At 45.3% G+C, this 24,019-nt stretch overlaps 3 long non-coding RNA genes across 3 annotated transcripts; all 3 read left to right on the forward strand.

Annotated features, from left to right (window-relative positions):
* LOC144584140 (uncharacterized) lies at positions 1 to 8,140 on the forward strand. Its single transcript, XR_013538216.1, has 2 exons — positions 1 to 128; positions 635 to 8,140. It is a non-coding gene; the product is annotated as an uncharacterized LOC144584140 (long non-coding RNA).
* A 3,054-nt stretch (positions 8,141 to 11,194) lies between these two features.
* Positions 11,195 to 12,478, forward strand: LOC110079302 (uncharacterized). The gene is made up of 3 exons (XR_012080897.2): positions 11,195 to 11,312; positions 12,020 to 12,159; positions 12,280 to 12,478. It is a non-coding gene; the product is annotated as an uncharacterized LOC110079302 (long non-coding RNA).
* Positions 12,479 to 13,366: 888 nt separating this feature from the next.
* On the forward strand, positions 13,367 to 15,319 carry LOC140701899 (uncharacterized). The gene is made up of 3 exons (XR_012080896.2): positions 13,367 to 14,255; positions 14,387 to 14,566; positions 15,105 to 15,319. It is a non-coding gene; the product is annotated as an uncharacterized LOC140701899 (long non-coding RNA).
* Positions 15,320 to 24,019: the final 8,700 nt, after the last annotated feature.

Below are 24,019 nucleotides of genomic sequence, written 5' to 3' on the forward strand. Positions count from 1 at the left end.
TGAAGCCATGTCCTAATGGGACGTACAGTGGCCAGAGAGGACTGGGCAGAGCTGATCAATGTTTGCGGTGCCCACTGGGCAAGTATTGCTACAGAGGAGGGGGGCAACCTCAAGGAATGTCCCAGCCGGTGAGTAAGTACTGTGCCTCTGTCGCCTCCTTCAGCACAACTTCTTTCTTCTTCTTGAATTAGCATGAGAACGGTTAAGTCTTTGTTCCATTTTCTCAAGTGAGAAAGAAGCATTTTTAAAAATCTCACTACTAAGGGAGAACATTTTGTGGATTGTTTTTCCCCCCTTTCTTCCCAGGGTTTTGTGGGATTTTTTCTTGTAAAATTTGGGAGGTGGGGAGATCTATATATGGGGATATATGCCAGCACTACTGCTGACACTAAAAGGTGCTGATCCTCTTGCTTTCACGCAGAAGCAAGTAAATTTCATTGATGATCTTTTCAACAGGATGTCTCTTCTTGGCAGGACATCCTTGTTACAAAAAACTTCAATCAATGCTACTGACAGAACAAACTAAATGAACTTTAGTTACATCTTCTATAAAAATGCATGCATAAGTTCTGTACATTTCTGGCTGTATGATTGCCTCATCAAGAGTGATCTCTTTCTGTGTTTTCCCCCTTAGACTGGAGATTGTCCCCCTGGTTATGCTTGTCCTCCAGGAACAGGGTGGCCTTTCTCTTTCCCATGCCTGCCTGGCTCCTACTGGGATAATTCCACCACAGATCCGGGAGATGTATGTAAACCATGTCCCTCTGGATTCTACTGTGACTCTGTTGCTATGACCCAACCCAAAGTATGTCCATTGGTAAGTTCTTGTTGGAGAAAGGAATGTTGAATGATTATTAGCAAAGAGCAAATCAGATCTTCCACTAATTTTGTACTGAGACCTGTTCTCCTGTTCAGGGTTTCAGCCAGCCATGCCCTCTTCCAAAAGACACAATTCCATTCCTTTCTCCAGCAGCACATGGTCTTAGCTTGTTCCTGCTGTTTTTCCCCTTCACCATCACTGGGCTTTGTCAGGTGGACCTATGATAGGCCTCCAAAGATATTCCCCACCTACTTCTGCAAGCTTTCAATTCACCGTAAGCTGTTGATACCCTTTATTGCACCATTTTAGTTCTTGTTGTTGTTGTTAAGTCATGTCCGACTCTTTGTGACCCCATGGACCAGAGCACGCCAAACCCTCTTGTTTTCCACTTCCTCCAGGAGTTGGGTCAAATTCATGTTGGTTGCTTCGATGACACTGTCCAACCATCTCGTTCTCTGTCGTCCCCTTCTCCTCTTGCCTTCACACTTTCCCAACATCAGGGTCTTTTCCAGGGATTTGATTACTTATCCATCTCCATATGGATAATGTGTTTGCTCACCTTGGTTGGGGCATCAGGAGGTGGCTTTGTTTTTCAGGGGTTCTACTGTGCCAGTGCCAGCTCACAGCCTGAAGCTTGCCCAGTGGGCACTTTTGGAAGCAGGAAAGGTTTGTCAGCCCTGGAAAATTGCAGCCCGTGTGGAGCAGGCTTCTATTGTGCTACTCATGGACAGACTGCTCCAAGTGGTCGTTGTGAGGCTGGCTTCTATTGCTGGAGCAGAGCAGTGTCACCAGTAAGTAGACCACTGGCATTGTTATCTCTGTCTCCTCATCTACACGTTCTGGAGAATTTCCAGAATGAAAGCGGAGAGGGGCAATGTGTAGAAATCTTATTTTTGGAAGGGTGCTCGTTTTGCATTGAACAAAAAACTCAAGTATTAATAAGAAAATGTATTCTTGAAGGCTTTCACGGCTGGGATCCAATGGTTGTCGTAGTATTTTTGGGCTGTCTGGCCATGTTCCGAAGGTTTTTCTTTCTAACCTTTCACCAGTCTCTGTGGCTGGCATCTTCAGAGGACAGGAATTAGAACTCAGAACACAGACAGAGTTCTATGTTCTGAGTTCTTATAGGAATTGGAGGAAAGAGCTTTCTAACAGGGCAGAAATAGTCTCCATAGAAATAAGTATGGTGTACCATCTTTCCCCGGTTCTGTGTATACTGGTAGTACCTGCCCAAGGTCATCTCCAGTTCTTCTCTCTGTTGAGATCTAAGCACCTCTTCTGCAAATTCAGCTGCCCACAGATGGAATCACTGGGAACATTTGCCCACCTGGGACTTACTGCCCACCTGGATCCTCTGTTCCCATCCTCTGCCCTCCAGGAACCTACAGCAATACCAGTGGATTGAAACACTTGAAACAATGTTTGGACTGTCCACCTGGGTGAGTTTTTTTTCTTCCTTCCCTATTCTTCCAAAGAATATAGGCTGAGTTGTTTGGTTCAAAGTGGCATGAAAAGTCCAGGATCCTTCCCTGCTGTGTTGAATCCCAAGAGGTACATGTATGAATGAATCAAAGTCATGCATTACACAAAATACCAACAAGTTCCAAGAGGTGACATGCCTACCTCAAACTAATGTCATATACTGTTACCATTGAAGTTTGGGGTCATTCCAGGATTCCAAAGTTCTCTGGCTCCCCATCATGACCTTGCATGAGTCCCCAGATTTCCATCAGACTGAAACGGATGCTGGGGTTGCAATTTTTACTCCCATTTCTACAGCAGGGGATAAGTCTCCAGAACAGGAAGTACAAAGAGGGGAAAAACCCACCCCCTACAACAACATCTTCTTGGGTAGGGGGTTCTGTGAGACAAGGATGACCACCTTGAAGACCTTCTTCCTGACCTTCACCCAGTTCATGTCAGATCCAGGAACACCCAAAGAAGGACTTCTGCAGGTCACAGGGTGCAGTGAATTCATGTGTTTCCCCGTGGAGATATTCTCCCCTCTTTCTAACACTAGGTTTTACTGTGATGGAGTGAATCCACAAGCACCCACTGGGCTTTGCAAACCTGGCTACTTCTGTACAGGAGGTGCCAAAACAGCCACCCAGATAATGACAAAAGAAGGGCATTATGCTCCAGAAGGGGCCACCCAGGCAGAACCGTGCCCTCCTGGAAAGTTCCAGCCGGTAAGTGGAGTCTACAGATGTTCTTGAACTGCACGTAAGGCCACTGAAATTATTTTCAGCTGAATATTCTATTTTTTTTTTAAAGACACAAGACATAGGGATCCATAATGGACAGAATCCTTAAAAAGGCTCTGGCTTCACTATTGTTCTTTTTTAAAGCACCAAGCTTTAGTTGCTAATTTAGTCAAAGAATCAATGAAATTGTAGTTATTTAATAGGCAAGCACAAGTTTTGATTCATGGGACTAAACAATTCAGGCATAGTTTTGAGACTACTCCATATGTCAAAAGGGTGCCTTTCCTACTGCAGATGATCTGTTAATATCTTTAGGATCAGAATGTTGATTCATTAATTGTTTAATTCTCAACCTTCTTGGGGGTCACAACCATAAACACAATATGAAAGAAATAGGAAGCGGAAGCAAGGTTCCATAAGTTGTATAATGAGCCTTATAAGATAGTGTGTGAAGAGCTGTCTCCGGTCTGTGACCACCTTCCAATGTGCCAGGGGCCCCCAGAGGTGCCCTATCGCCCCCATTGACAATGGTTGGTTTGAAAGGCAAATGATAGTCAATGTACAGTTATGTAATTACTCAGTACCCCTGTTTTGTTCTCGATGAAATAACCTTTTTATTCAATGCCACTCAGTACATGCATGTCATCTAGCTCTCCTTAGTCATCTGTGGAGTAGCTAATTATCGGCTGCTTCATAGCCAGTAGGAATGGTTGGCTCTTCCTGTTTCTGGTCCATTCCATGTCATGCATGTGTTCATTTCTTAGTCCATTCTGTCTTAAATTGGTATTGATATGGGCCTCAGTAAAGAAGTGTGCAACAGCAATGGAATTTGAATACTGTGTGTATTCCTGGCTGAGATCCTGGTGTTTAGCATAAGCCAAATCTTATGTTTTGGTCCATTCCTCCCTAGAAAACAAACAGTCTCTGCCATGTTTCTTGGGGTGCGAATGTGAAAGAAACACCGACGCAAACACTGTTTACCAGGGAGGAAAAGACCAAAAGTCACAACTTGCCTATGCTAAGCAAATGCACTTTTCTAAATATATTACCTCAACGTACGTAAGCACATTTTGCACATGGTGATTTTTCTATGCCTTTTTGTAATGTATTAGAAAAGCTATTGTTTCCCAGTCCAGGAGTGTTGTTCTAGGAGGTGTCGGTCAGCTTGGTTCATTTCAAAGAGGGAACCAAACCAACATATTCTGTACCCCTAGCTGTGAGTCAAATGAGTTTGCATTCGAAACATGACGACAGCACAGTTTTGTCTTTTTCACCCAGCCAGGGATCCACTGAGCCTTGGGTGGACAGGAAAATAAGTTGTTGGCTTTTCAACTGACATTTGAGGGTTATCTTTTCTCATAGTATCTCCTCTTCTACCTCTGTCTAGAGTCTGGCCCAGTCCACTTGCAGAGAATGCCCGTCGGGGACGTTTTGCAACCGCACTGGCCTGGTAGAACCCTTGGCTTGTCCCAAAGGAAATTACTGCCCAGCCGGGAGTGTTCAGCCCCTTCTTTGCCCAGTGGTAAGATGTTTAAAACTGGCACAAATTCCTCTGTTACCAAAATCCATGGGAATCCAAAGAAAATGAAATCCACTCCCTCCCCTCCCCAAAAAAATCCATAGTAAGATCATGCATTTATGAAGATAAAGATTAGTTGGACAATTAATGGTATTGTTATATTACAAGGAATGTCACTGCTATATTTTGAATCTCATATTGTAGATGATGATCCATAGGATCCTTTCCAGCTCTGAAAGTCTAAGATGGATCATCACATGGGGCCCCTGACAAGGAGGCACAGCAGGGAATCAAACTTCCAACGTCTAGCTCTGCAGCCAGATGCCTGAACCACTGAGCTATCAGTTAGTACAAGCTCCAATTTGCATGATTTAAAGCAGATCAGGATTAGGAACAAGAATATTCTGCCAGTAGAGCAAAGTTCTATTAGAACCATTTCAGAGATCTGCCAACATAGCAGTCTGCCAGCAGACAATCGGCCAGAAGAAGAGGAGGGGAAGCAAAGCTATAGAGAAGGGACAGAATGAGAGAGTATCTCAACTCAAATCTTCTCCAGCCCAGAGATACAACTGTACTAATGGCCCAAGGTTAAGCCAAATATAACGATACTTTCCAACTTTTGCAGTTTCTACTGGCCAAATGTCAGCTCATCCAGAAGGATCCTAGTTAGAGCAGGGGGATCAGGGCTGTGACCTGGGGTACTGAAATTTAAATGTCACCCCTCCCAAAAAAAGTGATGCTGTGACTATTTGAACCCGCTCTCCCTGAGCACGTGTACTGCTTCCAACCACTTCTCCCTGGACAAAAGGAAACACAAAATAGCTGTGGAGAGTCAAGATGGTCATCATGTCTTCAGATCCAGATGGTCCTCTCCATCCTCTCGACCCGTAGGCCAACCTCACCTGACCCAAGTTTAACCAATGGGACAGCAAAACACAGAGGGCCAAACTAGCTAGTTATGGCTCTCTCTCAGCTGTCACTGGGCTATCTCAGCCAGTTTGTGTTGCACTCCTGTTGTTTCCAGAGTTACGGCAATTTTAAATTTCTCTGAGAAACCTCCTTCGTCTTCATGTGCGAGCCATGAGTTTTGCACTATAGCAGCTGCTGCTGTTGCCAACGGCTTCCATCATCAGCTCTAGCAACCCCCTTTTTTCAAGCTCACTGTGATGCATGCCTACCTCTTTTAAATCCACTGATTAGTTTTAAAGCTGGCATATCCCAGCCTCAAAAACTCTGTGAGTTCTTAGGACTCAGAAATGTCACCAGATGACTGGAGCAAACATTAGAGCTACTTTTGTGCGATAAATCCCTTGTTCTGTTTCTGGTACCTGCATGATTTTACACTGATCTAGGGGATGCCTGTACACATGTTGACATCCTGTGCTCAGGCAAACACTGTGTGACTTATTTTCTACACAGAGAAAGGCTGTATCCATCCAGAAAAGCATGGGTGCTAAGTCCTTCTTCTTAGTCGTCAGTTTCCTTTTTTATTCATTTTTCAAACTGTGCAAAATTATGATCAAAACAGAGGAAGGGAGAGGAAAGGGATGGGGAAGGAAAAAGAAGGGAAGAAGGGAAAGGAAGGAAATTCAATAGATAGAAAAATCAATAAAAGTGAAAAGGTAATTTAAGGAAGTTAGGGGAGGAATCCATGCATAAACTTCAATCAAGGACAACTAAATGTCCAGGTGGATCTCCAAATAAAGCTGATTTTTATATGAGACATGTTTTGATGTTGAAAAGAGTAGTCTTTGAAATTCACAGGTATACACCTGCTTTTAAATTACGTGGTTCTTTGGAATTAATTAGTGTTCAGGAGAAAGGAGGGGTTAGCCATTTTGGTAGCAACAGGACATTTCTTACAATACTGGGAAGATAAATACCCACCGCCTGTTGCTCTATTAATTGGGTACAATTTTTCTTCCAAGGGAAATGTGTGTTATTTTTCTTCTTGGATTTTGACATTGTGTTCCTCCTCTGTTTCTTTCAGGGCACCTACTCGGACAGCTGGGGTGGCACAGGAATGGGGACCTGCAAGATGTGTCCAGCAGGCATGTACTGCAGTAAACCTGGCCTGGTGGTGCCCGAGGGACCTTGTCAACCAGGATATTATTGTCTCCAAGGGTCCAGCAGTGCTTTCCCAGTAAGTTCTGTGTCGGTGTCTCATCTTCCACTTTTCTTTTAAGATGATGATCATTGTTCAAGTGTTCAACTGATACCTGTGTCTCAATCTGCACTTAATGGCTGAGGCTGAGATGAGCCAATCTTTATGTGTCTTTGGCTAAGGTTCATAAGGGGCTGCACAGATCCCATCAAAAATCAGGTCAGAATTGCTGTTATTCAGCAGAGAACAGGTCCAGATGGTTGAGTTCTGCCTGAAGGAGGCAAGTAACGTACAAAACAGGGCCCAAAATAGCTTGTCCATCCATCCATCCACCCACCCACCCACCCACCCATCCACCCACCCACCCACTCACTCACTATATATATTTTTTCCACTACCTTCCTCCTAAAAAGGGCCCAAGGTGGTGAAGAGATCTCCTAGTTCCGTAGTTAAGATTTTGAACAAAGCAGTGTCTGCATAAAGTCCTGTGAGCCAATGAGAATACAGCTAAGCTGAGTCCAGCCAACTTACTCCTAGGTTTAGGGTTTCTTTCTCTAAGATAAAAGGTCTGTGACCCAATGGGAATGCAATTAGTCTCTTGTCCAATCAGTGTCTCTTAGGGTCAAGGTTTTTACAAGCACATGATTGGACAAGAGACTAGTTGCATTCCCATTGCCTCACAGATCTTTATGGCATCACAATTTAATTCAGAAGCTTGACTGATAGGTGTCATGGACTGCCAGAAAGACAAACAAGTGGGTGCTAAATCAGAGCAAGCGTGAAATACCTCTAGAAGCAAAAGTGAATAAATTGAAGCCATCACATTTTGGTCATATCATGGGATGTCAACATATGGGGATCGTGTACGGCAGCAGAAGAAGAGAAACACTGTACATGGATTGATTCGACAAAGCAGTCATGACCTGAGTTAGCAAGACCTCAGCAGGGCTGTTAATGACAGGACTTTCTGGAGGTGACAAATTTATATGGTCATCATAACTGAGAAGGGACTGACACCCCTCAACAATAACAATACCACTTGGCTGAACTTGGCCAAGAAGGGCAGTGATCAGTTTAAGTGCCAAGTTTGGGTTGTCCTTGAAGCCTAAGCAATACACCAACTTGTAACAATTTCATGTTCAGTGTTTCCTAACTTTTGATCCTCTATTTTGGTGTTCAGCGGTCATGACCTATGACTATGCTAGAAGTTGGAATCCAAAAGCAACGACTGAGAATCTGCGTTGACCACTGTTATGTGTTACTCATGCATTATACTGTCCTCTTTTTTGCCTAGGCTGGTCACCCCTTTGGCGGTCCTTGTCCTGCAGGGCATTATTGCCCAGCTGGCACAAAGCAACCCAGAGAAATGCCCTGCCCAGTTGGGACATGGAATGAGCGGAAAGGAGGTCAGGATCCCACCTGGTGTCTACCTTGTCCACCTGGGTTTTTCTGTAGTGGCCCTGGCCGCATTTCTCCAACAGGACCATGTGCTCCAGGCAAGAATATCAGGAGGTTTCGTAACATCGCTAAGAAAGAGTTTTTATTGCATTTTGAAAAGGAAGTCTTGGTTAATGGTCCCATTCTCCAGGGAGAAAAGAAAATGCTATTGCTTGTTTATATGCATATATTTTCTGCTTCATTTGGATACATCCTAATTTAACATCTGCATAATATCTTCTAGTTTTGTAGAATAGAAATATGGAGTTAAAGTAGAACCAGATCTGATACAGATAAGTTCTTGTATATTTCTGAATGATTTGTGCTGGATCAGTAAAGGTTTCTGACTCCCATTTATCTCTAACAATAGCCCCATTTTTAAAAAAAGCCTCTTCCTTCCCTTCAAATTAGTTTAGTGCAAAATGGCACTGGGGAAGGAAGGAGTGGATTTTTTTTGTGGAAGAGGTTCCAGACTTGATTCTGGTACAGAACCTCCTGGGCTGAATCCATGCCTTCTATCTATCTATCTATCTATCTATCTATCTATCTATCTATCTATCTATCTATCTATCTATCTATCTATCTATCTATCTATCTATCTATCTATCTATCTATCTATCTATCTATCTATCTATCTATCTATCTATCTATCTATCTATCTATCTATCTATCTATCTATCTATCTATCTATCTGTCTATCTGTCTGTCTGTCTGTCTGTCTGTCTGTCTGCCTGCCTGCCTGCCTGCCTGCCTGCCTGCCTGCCTGCCTGCCTGCCTGCCTGCCTGCCTGCCTGCCTGCCTGCCTGCCTGCCTGCCTGCCTGCCTACCTGCCTACCTACCTACCTACCTACCTACCTACCTACCTACCTACCTACCTACCTACATTTCAGGAGTCAATGGCCACATTAAGAAGTCAGGGTAGGTATTTGCTGTCACACCCCACTCGTGTGGCTCTTGAGTGCAGTACGAAAGGCCTGCGTTGATTTTTTTTTTTTAAGTTGTGGTCATTTGCCCCAGGAAGTTAAGTTGGTAGAGCTGCCCTGGCATACATATGCAGAAGGACTCCTGCCGCTGGGTGACCAGGACTTCCTTGATAGGTCATGGGTGCTGAACTCCTGCTCAGCTCTCTTCTGCAATACGGCATGTTTTGAACTAATCGTGTGCTCTCCGTTTTCAGGGTTTTACTGCAAAGGTGGGACACGGACTGCTCGGCCAGTGGACAGGGCAACTGGAGATCTGTGTCCTGAAGGCCATTTCTGCCCTGCGGGTTCAGCAGTGCCCTCTCCATGTCGGGACGGAGAGTACAGTGCACTGGCAGGTCAGGAAGAGGAAGAGGCGATGATGCCCTTGAGGCATGGCTTGCAGGAGTGCCTAACGGAGGGAGGAGGCTCATGCCCTTTGGACCAAATCAGAGAAATGGAATTCAACCAAGCTAACTACCTGAGAAAGCATGTCGTATTTCCAAGTCAATATAAATGTATCCTGCTTCCACCTGAAAGCCTATCCTCTTGGCCCTTGGCAATCCCTAAATCCTTTCCCAATTCTCTTGTAACTAGTCTAGGCTGTTATCCCAGAATCAGTGCCAACAAGCCACAGCAAGAAAGAGGAAGCGAGCAGAGAAGGCATGTAAGGGAGGTCTTTCTCTCTTGAGAAATCTACCTTTCCTAAGACTACCAACATCTAATCCAAGCTGGAAAAGCATCTGAGTGTTGTGGGTTTTTTGTTTGTTTCTGTGTGGGTGGGTTTGTTTTGTTTTTTTGGTACTTATCACATATATTAAGCAGGTCTTACAAGCTCTCAAGATGTATATTTTTGAGAAATGCAAGTTTCAATGACTTTGCGGTCCTTTTTTTTTAACCCATTAATCAAAAAGCATCTTTTTTTAAAAAAATCTGTTTTCTGGGGTCATCGTGCTTCAGCTCATCTTCAGTGCAGAACTGGGAAGGGGAGAAAATAACAGGATTTTGGAGTTTGATGGACTACATCTCCCAAGAGCGCTCAGGGGGGATGGACCCTAGCGATACTGGCTGGGACATCCTGGGAGTCGTAGCGCAAGACCAGTCATGTTTCTAAGCTCCAAGAGCCATTGCTTAGCACTGTTTTAATTTTCTTTCTCCAGGTCGGGAGGAATGTTTTCCCTGCCCGGCTGGCCTTTATTGTAAAAATGGCATCCGGTACCATTGCCCAGCCGGGTTTTACTGCCCGCCCAAGACTGGGGTCACCCCTCATCCATGCCCTCCTGGGACTTACAGCTCATCTCCGGGTATTGACCAAGCAGAGAGATGCCAGCTCTGCCCTGCAGGTAAACAACCACCTCGGCATGCAAATAATTTGGCTGTTGTATTCTGAACGAAAGAGTTACAAAGATCTTTCTGTGTGCCTCCTCCAGAAGCTCTCTCTCCCCTCCCTTTCGACTGACACAATCGCTTAGAAGACCTAATGATAAAACGCATAACAATAGTCTTGCTGGTGGTTGCGATCAAGACATGACATCAAGTCATGTCTTCCTCGGTTCCAGTGACAAGGCGGCTTGTCGCTTTCCCCACATGGTTGGGCATCTTCGCAGAAAGCCATTCAGTGCTTGATGTCTGATTGCTTGTGTTTCTACTCAGGGATGTTCTGTGGTGAATGGGGACTGTCTTCTCCGACTGGCCCCTGTTTCCCAGGCTTCTTCTGCAATTCAGGTATCAACTGTTTCCTCTGTGCTTGCCCTAGACATTATTGCCTTGTCGTTCCTTGTGATCATGCCTTTATTCAAAGAGCAAGAAACCACACTAGGGCATCTCCATTGATTGGAGACCTTCTGCACACCAAGCCACAGCCCCTCCTCCAAGCAATGGGGCCAGCCCTACCAAGAGGCCCCATGAGGCTGTGACCTCAAATGGTAGAGAAGAAGGAGCAGCATGTTCCCTATTCTCCACCCAACCCTCTTGCTGCCTGGCTCCTGGGACTGTCAAGTGTCAAGGGAGCTTTGACCATTCAAAGCAACCAAAGGCTGCTATCAAAGAAGGGGAAGAAACCTTAGACTAGAAGGGACCCAAGTTGGCTGTCTCAGCCCTATGTTTCTCTTGACCTTGGCTTGTCTTTCTGCTTCTGTTTAGGCTCCACTGTTCCAAACCCCGATGGAATCTCTAATGCGAGTGCTGGGGGCCCTTGCCCACCCGGGCACTTTTGCCCAGCTGGCACCAGGACCCCTCTGCCATGCCCATCGGGTACCTTTTCAGACAGGTATGGATTAGGCTATGAAAATCTCTCTGGTTCAGCTTCTTTGAGTTTCTCCTGATCCTGTCTAAACTTTCTTCCAGCCTTTTTTTTTCGCCTTGCTGGCTTGCAAGCCCGTGCTTTCTTTCTAAAAGATGGCTGCATTTCTGCGCCTTTTCCCCTAATGCGCCCATTTGTTTGTGCATGTTGCCTCATTTATGCAACATTGAAAATGAAGGCATCTTTGTGCATATATTTACAATTACGCTCAATTTTTTGGGGGGGGGAGGTTTCCCATTTTAAAATGTGCACACTGCTTTGAATCTGCAGGCCCCACCCCCAAAAAACCCACCCTGCATTCCTCACAAGTGTGCAAATGTTCACCACCCACAGTGAGTCTTTGGAGGTTTGTAAACTCACTTTTCAACTAAACCATTGAGTCTAGCCAAGTCCTTTCCCACCCCAAGTAGGGACTCCAGTGACTGCCTGCCCTTCAACACAGTGCCCTCTTCAGGCAGAGAGGGTGATGGCAAGTGTCACACAGCCCCTGGATTATCCAAGATCAGTTTAAATGCTAGAAACGACAACCTTTGCTTTTACATAATCAAGGGAATTGGGTGTTTTCTGCAATATTCAGGTCGAGCCATCGCTCACCTGGTGTGCAGGGATTTAGCATTTGCTTCCACGCATTCTTGGTGTGATCCTCAGAATTTATGGCAATTGTATCTCCTCAGACTGTATCTCTCCCTTGAGAGCAGCTGCATTGTGTGCCCGCCTGGCTATTACTGTCTCTCTGCTGGACTCACAGCCCCCTCTGGCCTCTGCTCGCCTGGCTACTACTGTCTACCTGGAGCCATCTCACCTTCCCCTGCAGGTAAGTATATGTGACCTGAGTTCTGCATGCCTTTGCAAAGCCACAAGGAGATTTTTTTTTGCTAAATTCTTTTATGCCTCGAGCATCAACTAGAAATGTTTAATCTATCCCTTTTCACAGGGTTTCCAGAACAGGGAGGGCTTTGCCCGGTGGGCCACTTTTGCCCAGAAGGGACCAGCCACCCGTTTCCCTGTCTTGCTGGAACTTATAACAATCTCACTAAGCAACCTGTTTGCTTCCCGTGTCCTGCTGGTTACTACTGTCCCGAAAATACCACCGACTACAGTAGGTTCACATGCCCGCCCGGCTTCTTCTGTCCGCAAGGTGAGGCGTGCCATTGCTATCAAGAGGGTCTTGTTAGCATGACTGATGTTTTGGGGTCTGAGAAGGAGAATGTCCTGAAAGGCCAAAGCAAAAGTCTCTTTACTCGGGTTTCTTGGAGAACAAGGGTTTTCAAAGTAAACTATGGAGACTTTTTGCTTAATGCATGCTTCCTTGTCAATTTTTAGTGAAAACTGGAACCGATTTCCAAAGGGAAATGAATGAACCGAAGTACAGCGCTGTGGAACCCCGTGGAGGTCTCTTGGTGCCCTCTGCTGGTGCTGGTGTGGTCGTGCACGATGTTAGGAGCAAATGATGTATGGATCTGATCATCTGAAACTAAATCTCACTGTCTGTTTCAGAAAAGAACATAGTGTGTGGTTGGCTCCACATCTCCACTGGCAGCTGCAAACTCACACACACCATGCAGGAGAAACCATTTGCATTTATCCCCGGTGGTGCCTGTTATCCAGTGGTTAGCTGTCCAGCGAACAGCTCACCTAGTGGATCAGGAATTCTGAGATCCCACATGGCTGGGACAGGCCAACATAAAGAGAAATCCTGGCCAATGAGACCTAAACTCCCATCTGGTTTTGCTTTGGAAAGCCAGCTCACCTCTTGAGAGCCAGTTGGCCGCTTTCATTTTCTGTGTCACCCCGGACGTTTTTGTTGACTGAAGCAAAGGGTAACCCAGCCTGCCAACCCCCTTTGGGTGCCGTGCTGCCTCCCCAAAAAACCGAGGTTCCATTTGAATGTCATGATGATTGACTGTTGATAAGTGAGACATGCTCCGTAATGTGACTGTGAAGAGTATTCCTATTCAGAATTTATTTATTTAAAATCTTCATCCTCAACATGTGCTATCAAGTCAATCCTGACTCATGGGGACCCTTTTTCAACATTTTCCAGGTAGCGAATACTCAGAAGTGGTTTACCGTTCCCTTCCTCTAGGAGGTGCCCTTGGGACTATGCAGCTTGCCCAAGGCTACACAGGCTGGCTCTACTTGTAGAAGGTACAGCCAGCCTGTGTAGCCTTGGATGGGAGCTTGCAGATGAGAAGCTTCTCCAGTACCATAATCCTTCAGGCAAATAAGCATCCTTCAGCAGAGTAAATGTGCATGCCAGCAAGCAAAGGTTGTAGCCTAGCCTTGTCTCGTGTATGTTGCTTTTGCACCGGATTGGTGGAATTATATTGTTAGTTCAGTACAGAGGAGCATTCAATGGGCAAGGCAAAACTAGAAGGAGTGGGTGGAGATTACAGGAAGGCAGATTTCAGCGATGATCAGCAGAAATTTATCAACACTGAAGGCTGCCCTTTACTTGAGGCATTTAAGCAGAGGCCGGATAGCCACCTGTCTGGGTCAAATCCTGCACTATAGAGGCAGCATTGAAGGATATGATCTCCCAGGTCCTTTACAGCTAGAGCTTGAAAAAACTTTGGGCTTTACCTTTCCCACACTTGTGTTTCCAGCTTTTTTGGTCCTGTGAATTGATTCGTCGCTGCCTGCCTTCCAGACTCAGGTTCGCCACCTCCGGCATGGATGAAGCCAAAAGCCGGCCCTCGAGAGTTAGAGATCTGCTCCTCTGTTTGGTCACTCCTGGCTCTGTTTCCTTGTGCCTCTCAGGAACCAAGTTTGCGACGGAATTTCCTTGCCCTCGGGGTTATTACAACCCGGATCCAATGACCCAGAGCCTGGACAGTTGTTTGCCATGCCTCCCAGGGCATTACTGTGGGAAGGAAAATTTAACCACCGTTTCGGGGAAGTGTGATGCAGGTGAGGCAAAGTTATCTCAGCAGAAACCTGTCTCTGTCCACTGACCTTCCGTGGCACCAATGAAAGAGGAAGCTCTTTTTCCTGCTGCCGGCTTTTTGCATCTTCTCATGCTGTCTGTTTCCCTGCACTAGGATGGTTCTGCATTTTGGCCGCATGGACACCCCAGCCTTTTGATCTGGATAACTACACCAGTGGCAACTGTCTTTGCCCTGCCACGGCCACAGGAGCTAAATGTTCCCCTGGGTTCTACTGCCCAGAAGGCAGCCCTGAGCCCATTCTGTGTCCTCCAGGGTTTTACTGCAATGCACCAGGTAAACAAGAAAATACCGTATTTTTCCATGTATAAGATGCCCCATGTATAAAACCCCCCACCTGTTCTAACCCATTTTTTCTTTGCAAAAAAGTGGAGGGGAAAAACAATTATGTTTAAATGTGTATGCATGTGATCAATGCATCGGTATTAAGCAGCTTGAGGTCTGGCTCTCTAAGAGACCTCTTGTCTCATTATGAACCTCTCCAGATGTCAAGGTCTTCAGGAAGGTCCCTCTTGAAAATACCAACAGCTCCATAGACCTGTTTGGCAGGCATACAAAAAGGGCTTATTCCCATATACTGTAGATCCCAAACTGTGGGCTGTCAGTTGAGGACAGGACCTTCAGGAGTTCGCTCATTCGTAGGGTCAGAGACAACTTGATGGCACACGAGATGAACAATTCTCAATTTATCAACTAAAGGTTTTGCTGGTTCATCTACCAGTTAAATGAGTAGTTATAAATTAACAGAAGTGTGGGTTTGCATGTGTTGAGAATGTCTCTGGGCTGATGTTCCTCCTTCCTTTTCCTTCTTGAGGTCTGTCTGCTCCAAGTGGTGAATGTGCAGCTGGTTTTCATTGTACAGGAGGAGCCTCTTCTCCTAAGCCTGTGGATGGCGTTACAGGTAACCTCTGTCCACAAGGCGCTTACTGCCGTAAGTATCCCGCTCCACGTCCAGAGGAAGAATTTTGTCCCTTGGAAAGAACATTCGTCATAGGTTCTTCCATCTCAGTTCTCGCAGTGCCAGTCTTTGAGTACATTTAATTCTTTAAAAAAAAATAAAAAAATATAAAACCAAAACCTTCTGGTTTATGTGTGTTGGATATTGTACTTCTGTACCCATGGTGATTCAAAAAAGCCAGGAAACAGTCCAATATTGCTGCACAATATCACGTTGTCAGCAGGAAAAAGGATGCCAAGTTTGAGCTAGCAAAGGGCATCCTGAATGTTGATGACACCCATGGCATCCATCAAGAGGGTCTATAGGATGCCCTGTTCTGCTTACTACTGTACACAAAGGGACACCAGCAGCAGACTCCTTTCTACATCAGTTAGCCACTGCTCACCCAAACCCGAAGCAATGATCAGGGCTGTTTTACAACAAGCATGAATGGAAATTGTTCCACATGTAGTCCAAACTGTCAGGAGCGACCCAAGGCAACGTGAAATCAAATATAGCATATCAAGCATAACACAATGGCCTGAGAAATACATGTTGACCATGTTGTTTCTGCTTAACAATGGTCTTAAAACTTTCTATTTCTTTCATCTGTTTGTTTCTGCTCACAGCCTCAGGGTCCTCCACGCCAACCCCTTGTCCCTCCGGCACCTTCTCCAACTTCTTAGGGCGGAGTATGGTTTCAGACTGCCAGCTCTGTCCCTCCGGGTTTTACTGCGAAGGATCTGGACTGAGGGCCCCTAGTGGAGAGTGCTGGGAAGGTAAACAACGTTGTTGAGTAAAGTTTCTTTGGAAGAAGCCATCCCTATCAAACTGGTGTGCAATTCCTGTAGCTTTGTGGGACTTTCAGAAATGTAGACAATGCAGGTGTAGTGGATAGTCTATTGGTACTAGGACTCAGGAGACGGGGGTTCAAATTCCCCACTCAGTCATGGAAACCTCTTGGGAGGTAGTAATGGTTAATCACTCATTGAACATCTCACAGACATCAGAAACCTTGATAGGTTCACCATAATTCTGAAGAACCTTGAGTACACATAGTCATAATCACAACCACAGAAAATTTACTCAGTCAGAGTGCAGTTCCTAGAATCCCACATCCAACACAGTGAATGGGTTGGTGGAGATACAGATTTGTAAAAAGCAGCTTTTCCAAACTGTGCCTGTGGTTCTTATCTAATACAGAGGAATCTCCATCCATGCCTGTTTTCCCATTACCCTACCACTGATTTCATACAACATGCTATTCCTACATCTCTGTTGACCCATTTTCAGTGTGTTATTTGTTTGATTCTTTTTATATATTTGCACACTTACTGTGTTTAGCTTTAAAATATTGTCTTTTAATGACATAAGTCTTTTGAAGGAGAAAAGTGAGGCAAAAATGTTTTAAATAGTCTGTTTCCTCCTCCACCCTTTTTTTCACCCACACACTTTTTCCCCCCTTCAGGCTATTACTGTGACAATCGTCAGGGGCCCATCAGCGACTTTACCCTCTACCTTTGCCCACAGGGCTACTACTGCCCACCAGGCACAAGGTGGTCCACGCAGTACAGCTGCCCTTCGGGGACATTTGGACCCAAAGAAAAACAAAAGAATGTTGATGAATGCCAAAGCTGCCCGCCAGGAAAATTTTGCTCGTCTCCTGGCCTGGCTGCCCCAACAGGTAGGTAGGTGGCTTCTGCAAGTTGAAAGCCCTGACCGAAGGGGAAAAGAAAGCTTTCAGATGAACACAGACTTAGAAAGGAAGTTGCAAAGGTCTCAGGCAGAAACATAGATACCTTTATTTTGTATTGTAAGTAACTGTGTGCAGCTGCAGTTACAGAAATCCAAGTCAGAAGAGAGACGTCCCAGAACATGTTGCATAAGAGGATCAATACAATATTCAAGGAAAATTTAGAATTGGCTTAGAGGGGTACCCCTGTACTCTTGGTTCTACCATGTGGTGTGGAATGAATTGGGGTCTACTTTAGGTTAATTCAGGGGGTCTGAGCCAGGTGGAACTAGCACATGGGTTTCGGCCACTGTGCTTAATGGCGCTTAGTTCTGAGCAACTGTGTATAAAGCTGTAGGGGTGGATTGTAGGCTTTACATGCAGAAAGTTTCATGCTCAATCCCCACTTTCTCCAGGTCAAGCCCGGAGAGAGTCTAGCATGAAAGCATGGAGAGTCATCCCCTAGTTTGCAATACAGCGCAGACATGGCAGAAGGCACCTTTCTGTGTTAATACATTTACTATTGAGCACATGATGGAGCCATTTATTTTGAGAAACGATGAAGGCATTCACTCTAAAGTCCTGTGTCAGACTGGGGAGTCATTTCAATCACACCATACAGCATTGATTTCAAGTCTGTCAAGGATCCTTAGACAGCTGGAAAGACTTGTTTTTCAATCAGAACTGACTGCTGAGAGTCAATGTAGTGCTCTTTGGACTCTGTTCTTTATCTGTCTGTAGGCCCTCTAATACCATTTTGCGATATTATTAGCACCAGTCAGAAATACTCTGAATGCTGCATATAACATTCTGCTTATTTTAGCACTACTTTTAGAGATAGTCTTTGATATTGCTGTTTTTCATTATCTCCTCCTTTGCTGTTTACTTCATATCCTAGCTTGCTTTTGTGCTAATGCATTCCATGCTCCTTAATCCGTTACCTGCAAGGCAGCCTTCAGCTTTAGCTTCTGCTGTTGAACAATTCAGTGTCGAAGTGTGCGGCCAAGTAAATTAGTTTCCTATTTCTGCTAGCATGTGGGTCATACATTTCAGAATGCGCTGTTTGGAACATCGCTCAGGAAGATGACAGCAGGACTTCCTTCATGTTGGGGGAATGCAGGCAGCTGGCTTGCAGCATGCTCAAATGCATAGCAATAGATTTCTGTTCATAATGCAACATGCATTAAATCCAGGGGGCCCAACTTGATTTTGGACCCCCAATAAACAAGGAGCTGATCATACTCTTTTTTTTTTCCAGGAGAATGCACGGCAGGATATTGGTGCAAAACTGGTGCTCAAGTCCATAACCCCGTGGATGGTGTGTCTGGACATCCTTGCCCACCTGGGCATTACTGCCTCTCAGGTAGGGAAGCTTCACAGTCTCACTCAAAGCTTTGATGTTGCTTTTTATTTTTTAAAGACAGATTCCGGAATTCCCCCAACCAGTCAAGCTATGAGCTTCTGGGAGCAATACTCTACGAAAGCAACTTTCTAGTTTGACTTTTCTGGATGTCCTTGAACAGCAGGGATAGGCAGCGTGTGGGTCTCCAAATATTGTCCGACTGAATCTCCTAGAGTTTTCACCCTGGGTTACATTGGCTGGGGTTGGTGGGACTTGTAACCCAGGAAGTGCTGGAGAGCTTCGCTTTGCTCGTCTTTACTCTACAACTTCTGGTTGCTTTCACACAGTGTCCAAGTGAGTTTGGATCTCTCCTCTCCATCCCTCTAGGAACTCATGCACCATCTCCCTGCCCACCTGGAACCTGGTCGGAGGACAGAGGGAATCAAAACCTCCAAAGCTGCAGGTCCTGCCCTGGAGGATATTACTGCAATGGCACTGGCCTGGTGTCCCCGTCAGGACATTGTGCAGCAGGGTATGGCGTAAAACAGATGTTGACCTCTTACAAGGCACAGTTGCGACCCTTGGGAGACAGGTAGCTGCAGACTAGATAGTGTCATAAACACAGACAGTCGTGGGGAGGTGAAGAAAAAGAGAGAGAGAGAGATCTCAGTTGATTTTATCCACAAATATAAATTGTACTGGAGAATTTATCTTTTCATTTGGCTCATTTAAGTTCTGGATTTGAAGTGGGGAACTGGGCTGACAGTGTGGCCTAGGAATCATCACTTTGCCCTGGAACCTAAGACAATGAAGGTTCAAGATATTACTAAGCCAAGAAACCCACTGGAAGACCCTAGGAAAGGATGCAAAACTTTAGTTATTTCAGTCTTGGAGAAGAGAATAAAAATCCTAGCCTTTTTCTCTGTGCTGGCTGAGATGACAAGAGTTTTTGAGATTCGTTTGTCAAAACCATGAAAGTGCTTTTCGTACCTGCCAATATAGTTTGTACAACAACAACAAAAGTTACATTTCTTACAAGCATCATTGTATTCTGCTCAAAATAAAGGGGTTTTATATGCAAAATTCAGTCTGTAGCACACATCATGATTGGTGTGTGTGTGTGTGTGTGTGTGAGAGAGAGAGAGAGTATAATACAATGCTTTTTTCAAACGGTGCAAAAGTGAAAAATATCTCAGCAGTTGACAGTTTTGTCTGTGGGGGTGCTTTAATGTGTCAAGACACCCTTTTTCATCTAGAAGAGGACCATCATGAATGGTCACTGCATCCTTAACCTTAGGCTAGTAAGATTCTCACTCCCTCTGCCTGGCCTACTTCAGAGGGTCGTTCTGATGAGATATTGGGGGCCAGAGAGAGAGAGCGCGCCATGTTTGCAGCTAGCAGGCTTAAACTCACTCTAGATAGCCCAATTTGAGATGACTGTTTCCTTCGCTTACAGCTGGAACAGACCATCTCTAGGTTGTTTTTCATGCTCTCAGGCTCCCCAGAGGCTGTGCCATCTCCTCCTAGAACTACTGAAAGTGACCCTTGGTTCTTTCATTTTTGCAGTCATTCAAATGATCTCATCCTCCTTCACCGTCAACCAAGCCGACTTGTCCTTGCTGTTTCCACAGGTTTTACTGCATTGCCGGATCCATCACACCAACTCCCACAAATGGGATTTCAGGGGCTCCGTGTCCAGTGGACCACTTTTGTCCATTGGGCAGTGAGAGTCCCACTCCCTGCCCTCCTGGCTCCTATGCTGCTGAGACTCACAGGCGGGAACAGTGCCACCCCTGTCCAGAGGGAAAGTACTGCCTCCTGGGTCACTCCCTACAACTGTGTCCCGAAGGTGAGTAGCCAGCTTCTCCACCAGGAAGGAACAGACCTGTCTAGTCTTCTATGGTTCTTCCTTGTAAAGTTCTGATGGAAATTCCTCATCTTTTTAGGGTGGAAGGGCGCTCAAGAGGTCATGGTTATAATAGATATGAGCATGTGTAGTTCTCTTGTGTGCTCACTGTTTGCCCGGTGAATCTGAGGTTTATTCTCCACTCTGACTCAACTTTGGTTTCACTAGGAGACCTCCTGAAATTAACAAAACAAAGGGCAGTGCTGAATTTAAAGTCTTGAAACCTTTGAGTTGTGCAAGGTTGTCAAAAAGACATGGAAATCAGGATGATATCCTTTGGAGTCTGTCAGATCCAATGAAACACACTCTTGTCTGCAAAAGGCCATGCTATATGTCAAGGGTGCTTGATTATCTTAACCTGAAGACTCTCACATGGTTTATAAGAAAGGCTTGCACATGGTCTCCCATCCAAGCACTGACCGGCTTCTGATCTGCTTAGCTTCAGTACAGTTGCCTTCCACTTATAGGATGGGACCTGCTGCTTTTCTCTTGCTCTGATGCATCAGCCCAGCATTAAGTTATTTGGAAAGCAAGAAAGGTGTGTTTGGCTAAAGAGGTCAGTGTTTGCCTGCATAGTTAAAACAGATGTGCTCTTCCCTTCCAGGCTTCTACTGCCCTGAAGGAACAGGCTTAAACTGGCACCCCTGCCCCCCAGGAACCTACAGTCCTACCCCGGGGATCAGCCATATGACTGACTGCAGAGCGTGTGATGGAGGGAGGTTCTGCCTGTACCACAATGCCACTGATGTCACAGGATTGTGTTGGGAAGGGTATTACTGCACCCAAGCATCAGAACGGCCTAATCCTGACACCCACCCAAATGGTATGGAGCCTTCCTTGGTTCTTCTGTAACATTCACCCTTCAGACATATGAAGGATGGATTTTTTGCCTTCATCACAGCTTCCTACTGCCCCCCTCTCAATGGCTGGTAGTCTATGCAAAGAGCAAAGCACATAAAAGGGTGTCATCCTGGAATGGCAGAACTTTATACAAGATCTTGAAAAGTTACTTTTACAGTTACAGTTATAATCTAAAGGCCTTCTCCATAGTAATTGGTTCCCACTGTAATTACATACTTGGCTAACTTGCTCTTTCTGAAGAGTGTCTCCCACCAGGACAAGACTCCAACTGGAACATCTGGAAGTCGCTTAATAGACTTCAAAACAAAGTAGGAAGATTAAAGAATAATCAAATAAGATCGGTCTACTTGGATACAAGACAAATTTTCTGTGACTGTAGAGAAGTTTAATCCATGCCATATTTAAATGCATGCAGTTAATGCTCCACCATCTGTACAGAAGAAGACCTAGCAAATGACCGAGATAACACAATTGAAGTAGCCCACTTCCGGTCAAAAACAGTTTAAATATCTTAACATTTTAATTTGTTTTTAATTTTACCTGTATTTTATATCCATGTATAAATTGCGCAACACTCGAATGTGAAGAAAGAACTAATTCTTTACGTCTCTATTTCTGAAGAGCAACTAAAACAGTTCATTTTGGTGGGGGTGTTTTTGTTGTTGTTGTTGCTTTTTAAAAGCATTTCCATGATGACTTGGAGTGCAAAGCAAACTGCTCTCCTGTCCCCCTCATCATCACAACCACAGAGCATGAGGTGGGAGCAAGAGACACAGGACAAGCCTACCATGAGTTCTGTAACCTAATTTCCTCCCCAAACTCCTGCTTCTGATGACAGGTCTGGCTGGCCCATGTCCTGCTGGCCACTACTGCCCAAGAGGAACGGCAGTTCCCCAACCATGCCCTGTGGGGACCTCTGCCGCTGGGACGAAGCTGAGCTCTGAGGTAAGGCTGATGCACACAGATACAGAGTTATGGCCCTCTTTTATTGGATTTGGGAATTATCTCCTTTTATGGGTTTAATTTATATAGGGTATAAATTCACCAGCCACCGAGCCTTTTGCAAAACAGATAAAATTAATGGCGGTTAAATAGGAGCTGCGTTCTGGAATATTACACAAAAAGTGTTTTCCTTGTATTATAAGTCCTCTCCGCACACACGAACGCACAGTTCCTCTCCCGTTTTGTGCTCAAGATTTATAATGAAGACAACGCTCAGAGGCAATATCTTCTACATAACTAGAAGATAACCATAACTGGAAATGTTTCTGCTTTAGCCACAAGATAAATGACGAGAGCAGCAAAAGTAATTTTTTGCTCCATAACCATTGCCTGCTCCCAGAATTCCAGTTAAGAGAACGTAGGGAGAGACCTCTTACTTCAAAACAACAAAGGAAAAGCTGTGGTGGCTTTTATAAAAATATGCTTTGTAGACTACAAATCCCAGAATCCTCTAGTTTTATCATTCTGGGAGTTGTAGTCCGGAATATCAATTTCCCAGGTTCTGCTGAAATTAGTCATTGATGCAATTAATTTCTCGCAGGCGGAGTGCGTCCTTTGCCTGCCAGGTCACCACTGCAACACCCCGGGCCTGGCTGCCCCAACAGGACCATGTGAAGAAGGATTTTACTGCACTCTGGGCTCTATGGTTCCCAACCCACCAGGCATGGACCAGAGTGGAGGCCCCTGCCCCAAAGGTAGCTTCTGTCTTTTCCAAAGAGGCAAATGCAGGGAAGCAAGGAAAGGGGAGCTTCTAGAGATGGGCATGAACTGTCGGTTTGGTGGTTCGTGCCGGTTTGTGATTTGGACAAATGAGTATTCGGCACCTCCCAGCCCTGCCTCCTCCAGAAGGCTCCCACTCAGAGGCAGTGCCCCGGCTTCTCTGCCCCGCCTCCTCTGGGCACTGCCCACTGAGTGGGCGACTGCTGGAGGAGGCAGGGCTGGGAAGTGCCAAACACCCGTTTGTCCAAAGGAAAAACCAGCACAAATCACCAAACCGACGGTTCATGCCCATCTCTAGCACTTCTAACAGTTTGAGGACGCTCCCCTTCCTGATGCTGACTAACAGTCTCTTCTCCATTCTAGAGGAAATATTATTTTTTCTCCTCTAAAAGGGTAGCAGCTGTCCAGAGCTTTAGGCAGACTTCCTTCTGAGCCTTGTATGCTCTGATGGTCTCCCATTCAAATATTTAATTCGAGCTTACCCTGTTAAGTTTCTGAAATCAGACAAGATCCTTTGAGCCCGGAATAGTCCAAGGAAAGAGCAACGTTTGCTGGATTCTCTTCATCTGCGCAGCTACAAAAGGTGAAGTAGCCCTGCTCTGTTTTGCATATGGCTACCCTAACTCAGGCCTTGTATCCATATCAGTGAAGCCCAATATTGCAAAACTCAGTTAGTGACCAGCGACGTCCTGCTCAAATAAATTGAACCCTGAACTTCCTATCACTTGAAGAAGTGAGCATACTAGTTCTCCCATAGCAAACCCCTTGAATTATTAGAGAATGGTTTTATCTTCCCAGGCACGAACATGCTTATACCTCCACTTCTTCTCCACTGCCCCATTGATTCCTTCCGGACATATTTCTTTTGAGGTTTGAATCTATGGGGGAAGATCCCAGTCCTTGTCTGTGTTAGGGCCATGAAAGGGCAGAACATGGGTTTTTTTCAGGCTTTGGAACTCCCTTCCACAGGAGACTAGATTGGCTTCCTCCTTGATGTCCTCCAGCCAACAATCGAAAATCTTTCTCTTCTGCCAACTCTACAAATTGCAGATAAGCTTGCTTTTTTTTGGGGGGGGGGATGGTTGCTTATCAGGAGACAAAGAATGGGCTTCATTGGTCAGTTGACTCTGTTGGCACCGCAGCCATTAAGGAATGGTCTCTAGAAGGATAACACGTTATCACCTTCCAATTCCAAAACTATCTTCTCTCATAAGCCCCTACTGAAGGCA

The sequence above is a fragment of the Pogona vitticeps genome, chromosome 8, assembly GCF_051106095.1.
Source record: "Pogona vitticeps strain Pit_001003342236 chromosome 8, PviZW2.1, whole genome shotgun sequence".
NCBI lineage: Eukaryota > Metazoa > Chordata > Lepidosauria > Squamata > Agamidae > Pogona > Pogona vitticeps.